We start from the raw sequence: 8,514 nt of genomic DNA on the forward strand, positions 1-8,514 counted from the left end.
GGCTCTTCTTGCAATTTAAAACCTGCAGATATTTATTCATTTTGGGAGGAAAATGCTGCCTTGTACTCACAGAGTTCCATACATTTTCTATTTACTTCTGAATATTTAAAAAAAGCAGGTCAAGTTTAAAATATCCATTTCAGATCCATCTATCCCCTCCCCTCCTCCCAGCACTGGCCATGCTTTCCCAAGGAGACTTAGAGGAGGGAGAAAGCTTGGTCTGCTTTTTCACTCCTTATCCCCGATTTCTTGGGGCACCTTTCTCCTTCATTGCAGAGGGGAGATGGAAAGGGACGAATCTGTCATTCCTGGTGTCCATTGGCCATCTCTTGGCTATTGCTTCTTAGGCTGAAATGGACCAAGTAGAGATGCCCACTGAGGGCAGGCATCCCAGGCTGCTTCCTTCTTGGGGTACATGTGTGAGTTCTTCATGAACCTTTCAGGATCGGGACAGGGCTCCACATCTTGTTTCCATCCAATGCCTTAACAAGGGAGACTAACTCTAGCTCAACCTCTTTGAATGCCACCACAGCTTTCACCACCAGCAGCACACCCTGCTGTTTCCCATTGCTTGGGACATCCACCCTGTACGTGGCCCTCTTGTTTGGGGTACAATAAGACAGCTTAAGCCCAGCTACCTTCTGCAGTGTCCACCTGAGTCACTGAAGAGTCAGCTTTCCTTCAAATACCAAGTGGTAGGAGGGCTGGTTTCCCCACTGCTGGTCTCTCTCTCTGCCCTGTGGGCTCTCCTCTCCCCTGCTCAGAGATGTTCAGAGAGTTGGCAGATCAGCATGTCTGCTCCATGAGCTGATGTCTCCCTGTGGTTCGAGATGCCTGTCTCCTCTTGTTTCTGACACCCCTACTGTCTATGAGAGCTCCCCATTTTTTTCTTCCTCCATGGAAAACACCGAGGCTCTCAACTCTCTACCGATGACTCACAATAAGGAATCTCTCCTCCTTCTCCTCTTCCTGGTTTTCTGCTTGTTTGGGGTGGGGGGAATGGTTGAAAGCAGTACAGTTGGTTAAGTCTGGTCTATTAAAACGTCCTGGAGGGGTTCATGCCTCCAGCTGTTGGCAGCTCTTCTTAGAATGGGAGGTGCTTGATGTGTCTTCGCTTTCTGCTCCAGGTCTTGGTCGCCAATTTTGAGACAACAGAATTAGTATCATCGACACCCCACTGCACGTGGGACGAGAGATCCACATCACCTACCCTAGCCATACTTTAAAGAGTTAAGTTGGGTGCTTGCTTCGGCAGCACATATACTAAAATTGGAGCGATGCAGAGAAGATTAGCATGGCCCCTGCGCAAGGATGACCCACAAATTCGTGAAGCGTTCCACATTTTTTTACAATGGAATATTACCCAGACATAAAAAGGAACAAAATAGTACCATTTGTAGAGGTGTGGATGGACCTAGAGTCTGTCATACAGAGTGAAGTAAGTCAGAAAGAGAAAAACAAATATTGTATAATATTGCTTATATGTGGAATCTAGAAAAATGGTACAGATGACCTTACTGGCAAAGCAGAAATAGAGTCACAGATGTAGAGCACAATCTTATGGTTACCAAGGGGGGGAAGGGGGGCACTTGCGATGAATTGGGAGATTGGGATTGACATACATACACTAATATGTATAAAACAGATAACTAATAAGAACCTGCTATATTAAAAAAAACCTGCCTTTATATTATTTAGCCATTTTAGTAAACAATTTACCATACCTGTGGTATGTCATATGTGAATTTTAGATATTTTTTCCCCAAATAGCATCTGTTAATTTACCACCATAGAAATAGGCTTAACTATTGTGAAAAATTCAAATGGTAAAAAAGGTACATTAAATGTCCACCCCTCTTTTTTAACCTAAAGCAGATGTTACCCTGGACAGGGGCAGGGGCAAATTAACATATGAAATGGTAAGAACAGTGTCTCTGCTCTGACCACACACCCAGAAGTACCCCTGGAATGTCCATCACCATGACCTCTTGGCCGAGTCAAGGGGGTAACTCACGTTATCAGTGGGGGTGGCAGTTCTCTTGCTGAAGCTATCAGAATTAATGCCCTTCCTTACAGATGCAGATGTAGAGAATGGACTTGAGGACATGGGGAGGGAGGCAGGGTAAGTTGGGATGAAGTGAGAGAGTGGCATGGACATATATACACTACCAAATGTAAAATGGATAGCTAGTGGGAAGCAGCCGCATAGCACAGGGAGATCAGCTCGGTGCTTTGTGACCACCTAGAAGGGTGGGATAGGGAGAGTGGGAGGGAGACTCAGGAGGGAGGGGATATGGGGATATATGTATATACATAGCTAATTCTCTTTGTTATGCAGCAGAAACTATCACAACAATGTAAAGCAATTATACTCCAATAAAGATGTTAAAAAAAATTAATGCCCTTCTTTATCCTCTTTATTCTCTGCTCTGTCCTGGGCTCCCATTTCTGAAGCTCCTGCAGTGGCTTCAGTTGCAGTGTTGACATATTCCCTTCCATGGCCACAGACCCCAGTGATTTGCCCTCCAACCTGTGCAGTTGACATAGATGTGTGATTTCATAGCTTCCTCATGGCCCTCACTCATGAAGAGAAGAGTACCCTCTTCTCACTAGGGGTACTTTTCTTTGATTTCTTCTTTCAGGTTTTCATGCCTTCCCAGCTCAGATCAAGCTTGAGACAAGTTACCCAGCACCTAAACTGAAAGGAAACAGCATACCTGCAAAACTACATCTGAAATCGTTTATTCTTCGTAACCACTAGTTGGGGGTACCTCCAGACTCTCGCACTTTCAGGTGGGGGTAATATTCAGAATACATATTTAATGACCAGTTGTCTTGGGCACCATGATGGAATGGGGAACTGACCAATTGGTATGGTCAAACCAGTGCATACAGGCTGAATATCAGATTGGACAGGGGTCCCAAACAGGCAGACCTCTGGGCCATTTTGCTGGTAGATTAGTTTTGTTGGGTATGCTGAGTGGTTTTGAAATCTGTTTCTGAGCCTAGGCACGCACTAGGCACTGTTTCTGATCTAGGCACGCACTCTCCCATTTTCAGTCTGCTATCTTGTCTCATGTCTTAGAGTTTTTGCTGGCTTTGTTTGTTTGCTTTGTTTGTTTTGTTTTTTAAAATGTCTTACTATATTTTTAATTAAAATTTTTTTTCATTTTAACAGTTTTTAATGAAAGTCATATAAAAGATTATTTCTGCATCTTCTCAATTGTTTCTTCCTTATATTTGCCCTTTTCCTTTCCTACTTGGCAAGATTTGACGTTACGCTCAAGGATCTTTTTTTGGTCTTTGCCCAGTTTAGTTTAGTGATAACCTCCTTCCTGGGGTGGATACTCGCATGCTCAGTGGTGCCATCAGCCTTCTGCTGCTGCACTCGTATGGTGTAGATGACATATTTCTTCCTGGAAACCTGGACCACTTTGCCAATTTGCTGCCCTTTGTAGCACCCTCGCACAACCTGAACTTCGTCCTTTCAGATGGGCATGAAGCAAACATTGTACTTCTGCCTCAGCTCTTTGGAAAAAGGGGAAGACATATGTATATGTATAACTGATTCACTTTGCTGTACAGCAGAAACTAAGACAGCATTGTAAATCAACTAGGCTCCAATAAAAAGTAATGAAAAAAATAAAATAAGGAAAACTGTGCAGTATAAAAAAATAGAGTAAGATGGCTGGCTTTGTTGATTTATCTTACTGTTGCTTCCTAGAAAGCATCTGCCTGTGCCTTACTCTTTTCAAACCTTTCCTTGTGGTCCCGTCTCTGTCCAGGGGCTATTCACTCCAATTTGTCTCTTAAATGATCCCAGATTGTCATTGCTTGGAGAGGCCCTCATACCTGTGGGAACTGTACGATACCTCCTCTGGTTGCTGGGCCTAAATTTCCACAGAGGTGGGCACCCCATTCTGGATCTGAACTACATCAATATTGCAGCTACTCATTAAATTATAATTAACTTGGAAATGAGAGACTAAACATAGAAACAGACAACGGCCAGACCCTATATAAAAATAGAACTCTGACCCACAACCTACAGCAACCTGCCAAGGAAACCAACCCTTTCATTGACAATAAACAGTCCAGGAAGCCAGCCTGCCATAAGTCAGACTTGTTAGAATTCAGACCACTATCTCTAATAACAATCTAAGAAACTAAACAGTAACTTCTGTAACAGCCAGCCCCAAATGGGCAGGATTTGATTAAATCCTTCCAACTTAGGACCAACTAGAGAAAAACAAATATGCACACCCCTGACCAGTCACATAAGGTACCTTGCTATGAGTTATCGCACCTCCAGCTTCCCCAAGCCCACAGCCTCCAATCAGGGTACACGTGAAGCCTCCCTTTTTTGTACAATCAAGCTTTCCTACTCCTCTGCCTGCCTTTGCATCTTTGCCAAGATGCAAGTGACAGTGGCTGACTCACTTCTTATCCGGGTTCTGAAAAAATAGCCTTTGTTTTTTCTCATTTGGTTGGTCTTTATTTCCACAGAAATAAAGTCAGTTCTAACTATTTAGATATGATAATAATAATAAAGGCCTTCAATAAAATTTAAGTAAGTTATGGTAGAGAGGGAAAATAAGAATTTTTTGTATTCCGTAAAAGTTTAAGTTGGGCGGGGTGGAGGGAGGAGAATGTTCCCTTTAGCATCTTTTGAATGTCTTGGGTTCAATTTTCTGATTTTTCCTACTACCACCTGAATTTGTAATAAAACAGCTGACCATAAAATGTTGAACTTTGTTACTTTTAAGCTGAAAATTTTTTTGAAGCTTAAGGCAGTTATTTCTGCAAAAGATGACTTTTGGGTTTATTAATTAAAAAGAAGGCAGGGAGTATTTGAAATATTATCATATGAGGGACTTTATTCTACATTTATAAATACAGTCTCACCACAATTACGAGAAATTGAAAAGAGTTTGAAATATGGTGATAGCTTAAAACTGAAAATAATTCTTTTTAACATGAATAATTGTCCCACCAGTTTTATAACCTAATAAAAATCATAGTAGAAGAAAAATGCTGGGCATTTTAATTATGAGAAATCACATGTATTCTGGGAAATTAGAAACATAACACACATATTCATACTCCAGAATCCTCATTCTAGAAATTCTTTCCTTGGAGATTTTCCAAAGAACTGGATTCCATGATCTGGCTTCTCTGCAGTACCCAGTAAACAGAGCTCAGTAAGAGGCATACCTGATTTTGAGTCCGAGTTTAGCAACAATATATTTCACATTTAAACCGAGATGCAGAGTAGAAATTCAGTCTTTGGACATTGTTTCCCTTATGTTTGTTCCTTTAAAAATATAGATTTTTCTTCTATACTCTAGACAGAGGCAGAGGAGAGAATACCCTTGTAATTTTTTCACTTTCTAGTAACCCCTTTAAAGTTAACTGTAGCATCACTTAGATACATATACATTACTCATATTATGATTTAAATCCTAAATCCTTCAGAGAATTCCCCAAATACTCTCTTTCTGGGTGTCTCCATTGGTTGGTGTGCTTTGAAGAAAAGGACATCAAAGGGGTTCAATTAGCACTTGTTGACAGATTGACTCAACGCAAACCAATGTTAAATTAACCTCAATTTAGAAGATGTGCTGAAACAATAACAGTCATTTAACACTTGTTTTGTTAACACTTGTTTTGTATTATCTGGCCTGTTTCACCCCATCTCCATGTTTTCTGTAATGAATTCACATTGACTGTGTGTCTTTTGATTTCTTAATTATTCACTTTCCTTCTTGTGTAAAATGAGAATGTCTCCTACTCACTCAGCCCTAGGTTTTTAAGAATTAGAAGAACTGCAGTGTTCCCCCAAATTTACCCTTCGTTTGTGGGCATGACACTCCTCTACTTTTCACAAACTTTCCTGTGCACAGGTGTCACCTGGAGGACTTATTAAAACTTGGAGTGCTACCCTAGAGCGTCTGATTCCATAGGTCTGGGATGGGGCCCAAGAACTTGCATGTTTAACTAGTTCCCACGTGATGCAGCTGCTCCCTGTCTCAGGACCACACATTGATACCTACTGCTATTACAAGAAGTAAGAATTCCGCTCTGTGTGTGTGTGTGTGTGTGTGTGTGTGTGTGTGTGTGTGTGTCAGAGGTGGTGGCAATGGTGGTGGTGGAGGTGGTAGTAGGGGTACGGTTTGACCGGGGCAGAGTATGGACATAGGAAAGCTTGCAGGTGTAGATCATTGTGAGGAAGCTGCGGGGTGTTCTGGAATGAGCCCAGGTCCCAAAGGTGTGAGAGGGGAATTGAGAAAGAGAAAGCCTGATGTATTCCTGACCTCTGGATGCTTCTCCCATTTGGATTTCATTGGAATGAAACTCCTAAATGGTTTAAGTGCCAGAGGGGCTGCTAAATTGTCATGTCTCAGACACACATACAATATTGGTATCTGCAGTTTATGCTCTCAGACTACATATTAAAACTCTGTGCGGTGGTGGAGTAGCTAGATAAATATTTGTACATTTGACTGCACCCAGACACTACTTATGTTTCCTTATTCTTCTGTTTTGTCTCAAGAAATCTGAGTCAGATGGTGTAATTGGTTGTGAAGCTTAATCCCATCATCATAGTCATTCACCTGCTTAAAGATGGGGGTGTGTGGATGACTTAGCACGTCTAGTAATCTGTTTATTCCCTCCCAAATGGTAAAGACAAGAAGCTCTTCACAGATTGCTGGATGGCTCCAGTTATTATGAATTCTTACAAAGACACGGCAAACGGGCAAGTGTTAGTTCAGCAGAATAACAATACACATTGATATTTGGATCGTTCTTGCATAGTATAAAATTGCAAGTGATTTCAGGTTCTGAAAGGACTTTATAAGCCTCAGGTCTCAACACTCAGATTTTCATGGCACATAGTCTTTTTCATTTCAACTTTGTTTAAAATATTTTATTACAGAAAATTTCAAACATATCCAGAATTAGAGGGAAGCAGATCGTGATGGTACTATCACCCAGCCCCAATAATTATCGATATTTTGCCAATTGTGTTTAACCAGTCTGCACTCCTGGGCCACAGAAATTTTACTTATAAATACCTCATTTCTAACAGATAAAGGCTTTAGAACAATATAACCACAATAGTATTATCACACCTAACAAAATTATTATTTGAAATATTATTCCAATCCGTGTTCAGATTTCTTCGATTGTCTCAAAATTTGTTAATTGTCCTATTTGTTCAATCAGGACCCAAACAAGGTCCTTTATAGAATTTGTTGATTTATCTCTTATGTCTCTATTATCGTTTAGTAGTTTCCTCTCCTTTTTTTTTTTAACCAAGACATTTATTTATTGAAAAAATGAGTCATTTTTCCTGTTGATTTTCTGCATCCTGGACTGTTTTGGTTATATCTCTGTGGTATTGGTTAACTTGTTTCTACAGTCCTATATTTCTTGTTAACTTGTAGCTGAGTCTAAAACATGAAATATAGGCTTAATTATGCTGGGGGAGGCAAGAATATTTCACAGGCAGTGTGGGTACTTGCTATTGTATCACATCAAGAGGGATGTAATACCTGTTTGTCCCACTTTTAGTGATGCTAAGATTGATCAGTGGGATTTAGGTGTCAACCTTTTCCTAATGGTCTTAGCAGCCATTGAGGATTATTGTATAGATCCATTATTTCACTGGGGTTGCAAAATGACATTTTTCTAAGTCAATCGTTCTTTCTGAATTAGTTGGACTTCTTTATCTGGTTAATATGAAAAACAGTTTATAAAGGAGAGGCAAGATAAATGCTTGATTCTGTACCTTAATCTAATTTCAGAATAATGAGCCCAGCAATATATATATATATATATATACACACACATATATTTTTATTTATTTAATTAAAGTATAGTTGATGTACAATATTATATAAGTTATAGGTGTATAATATAATGATTCACAATTTTAAAGGTTATACTTCATTTATAGTTATTATAAACTATTGGCTATAGTCCATGTATTGTACAATATAGCCTTGTAGCTTATTTTATACATAGTAGTTTGTACCTCTTAATCGCATACCCTTATATAGTCCTTCCTTCTCCTCACTGGTAACCACTAGTTTGTTCTCTATATCTGTGAATGTGCTTCTTTTTTGTTATATCACTAGTTGATTTTTTAGTTTCAACTTATAAGTGATATAATACAGTATTTGTCTTTATCTGACTAATTTCATTTAGCATAATACCCTCCAACTCATCCATATTATTGCACAGTTTTTTTGTTTTTTTTTTTGTTTTTTGGATATATAAACCCAGGAGTGGAATTGCTGGGTCATATGGTAGTTCTATTTTTAGTTTTTTGAGAAACCTCCATACTGTTTTCCACAGTGGCTGCACCAATTTACATTCTCACCAACAATGTGTGAGAGTTCCCTTTTTCCATATTCTTGCCAACATTTGTTTTTTGTGTTCTTTTTGATGATAACCATTCTGACAGTGTGAGGTGATATCTCATTGTGGTTTTGATTTTTATTCCCCTGA

The 8,514-nt window shown here is 39.7% G+C and overlaps 1 non-coding gene across 1 annotated transcript; it reads left to right on the plus strand.

The window, feature by feature from the left end:
- Positions 1-1,239: 1,239 nt before the first annotated feature.
- LOC137225654 (U6 spliceosomal RNA) lies at positions 1,240-1,346 on the plus strand. The gene has a single exon (XR_010943960.1). It is a non-coding gene; the product is annotated as a U6 spliceosomal RNA (small nuclear RNA).
- The last annotated feature ends 7,168 nt before the right edge of the window (positions 1,347-8,514 follow it).

Source organism: Pseudorca crassidens, chromosome 5 (assembly GCF_039906515.1).
Source record: "Pseudorca crassidens isolate mPseCra1 chromosome 5, mPseCra1.hap1, whole genome shotgun sequence".
NCBI lineage: Eukaryota > Metazoa > Chordata > Mammalia > Artiodactyla > Delphinidae > Pseudorca > Pseudorca crassidens.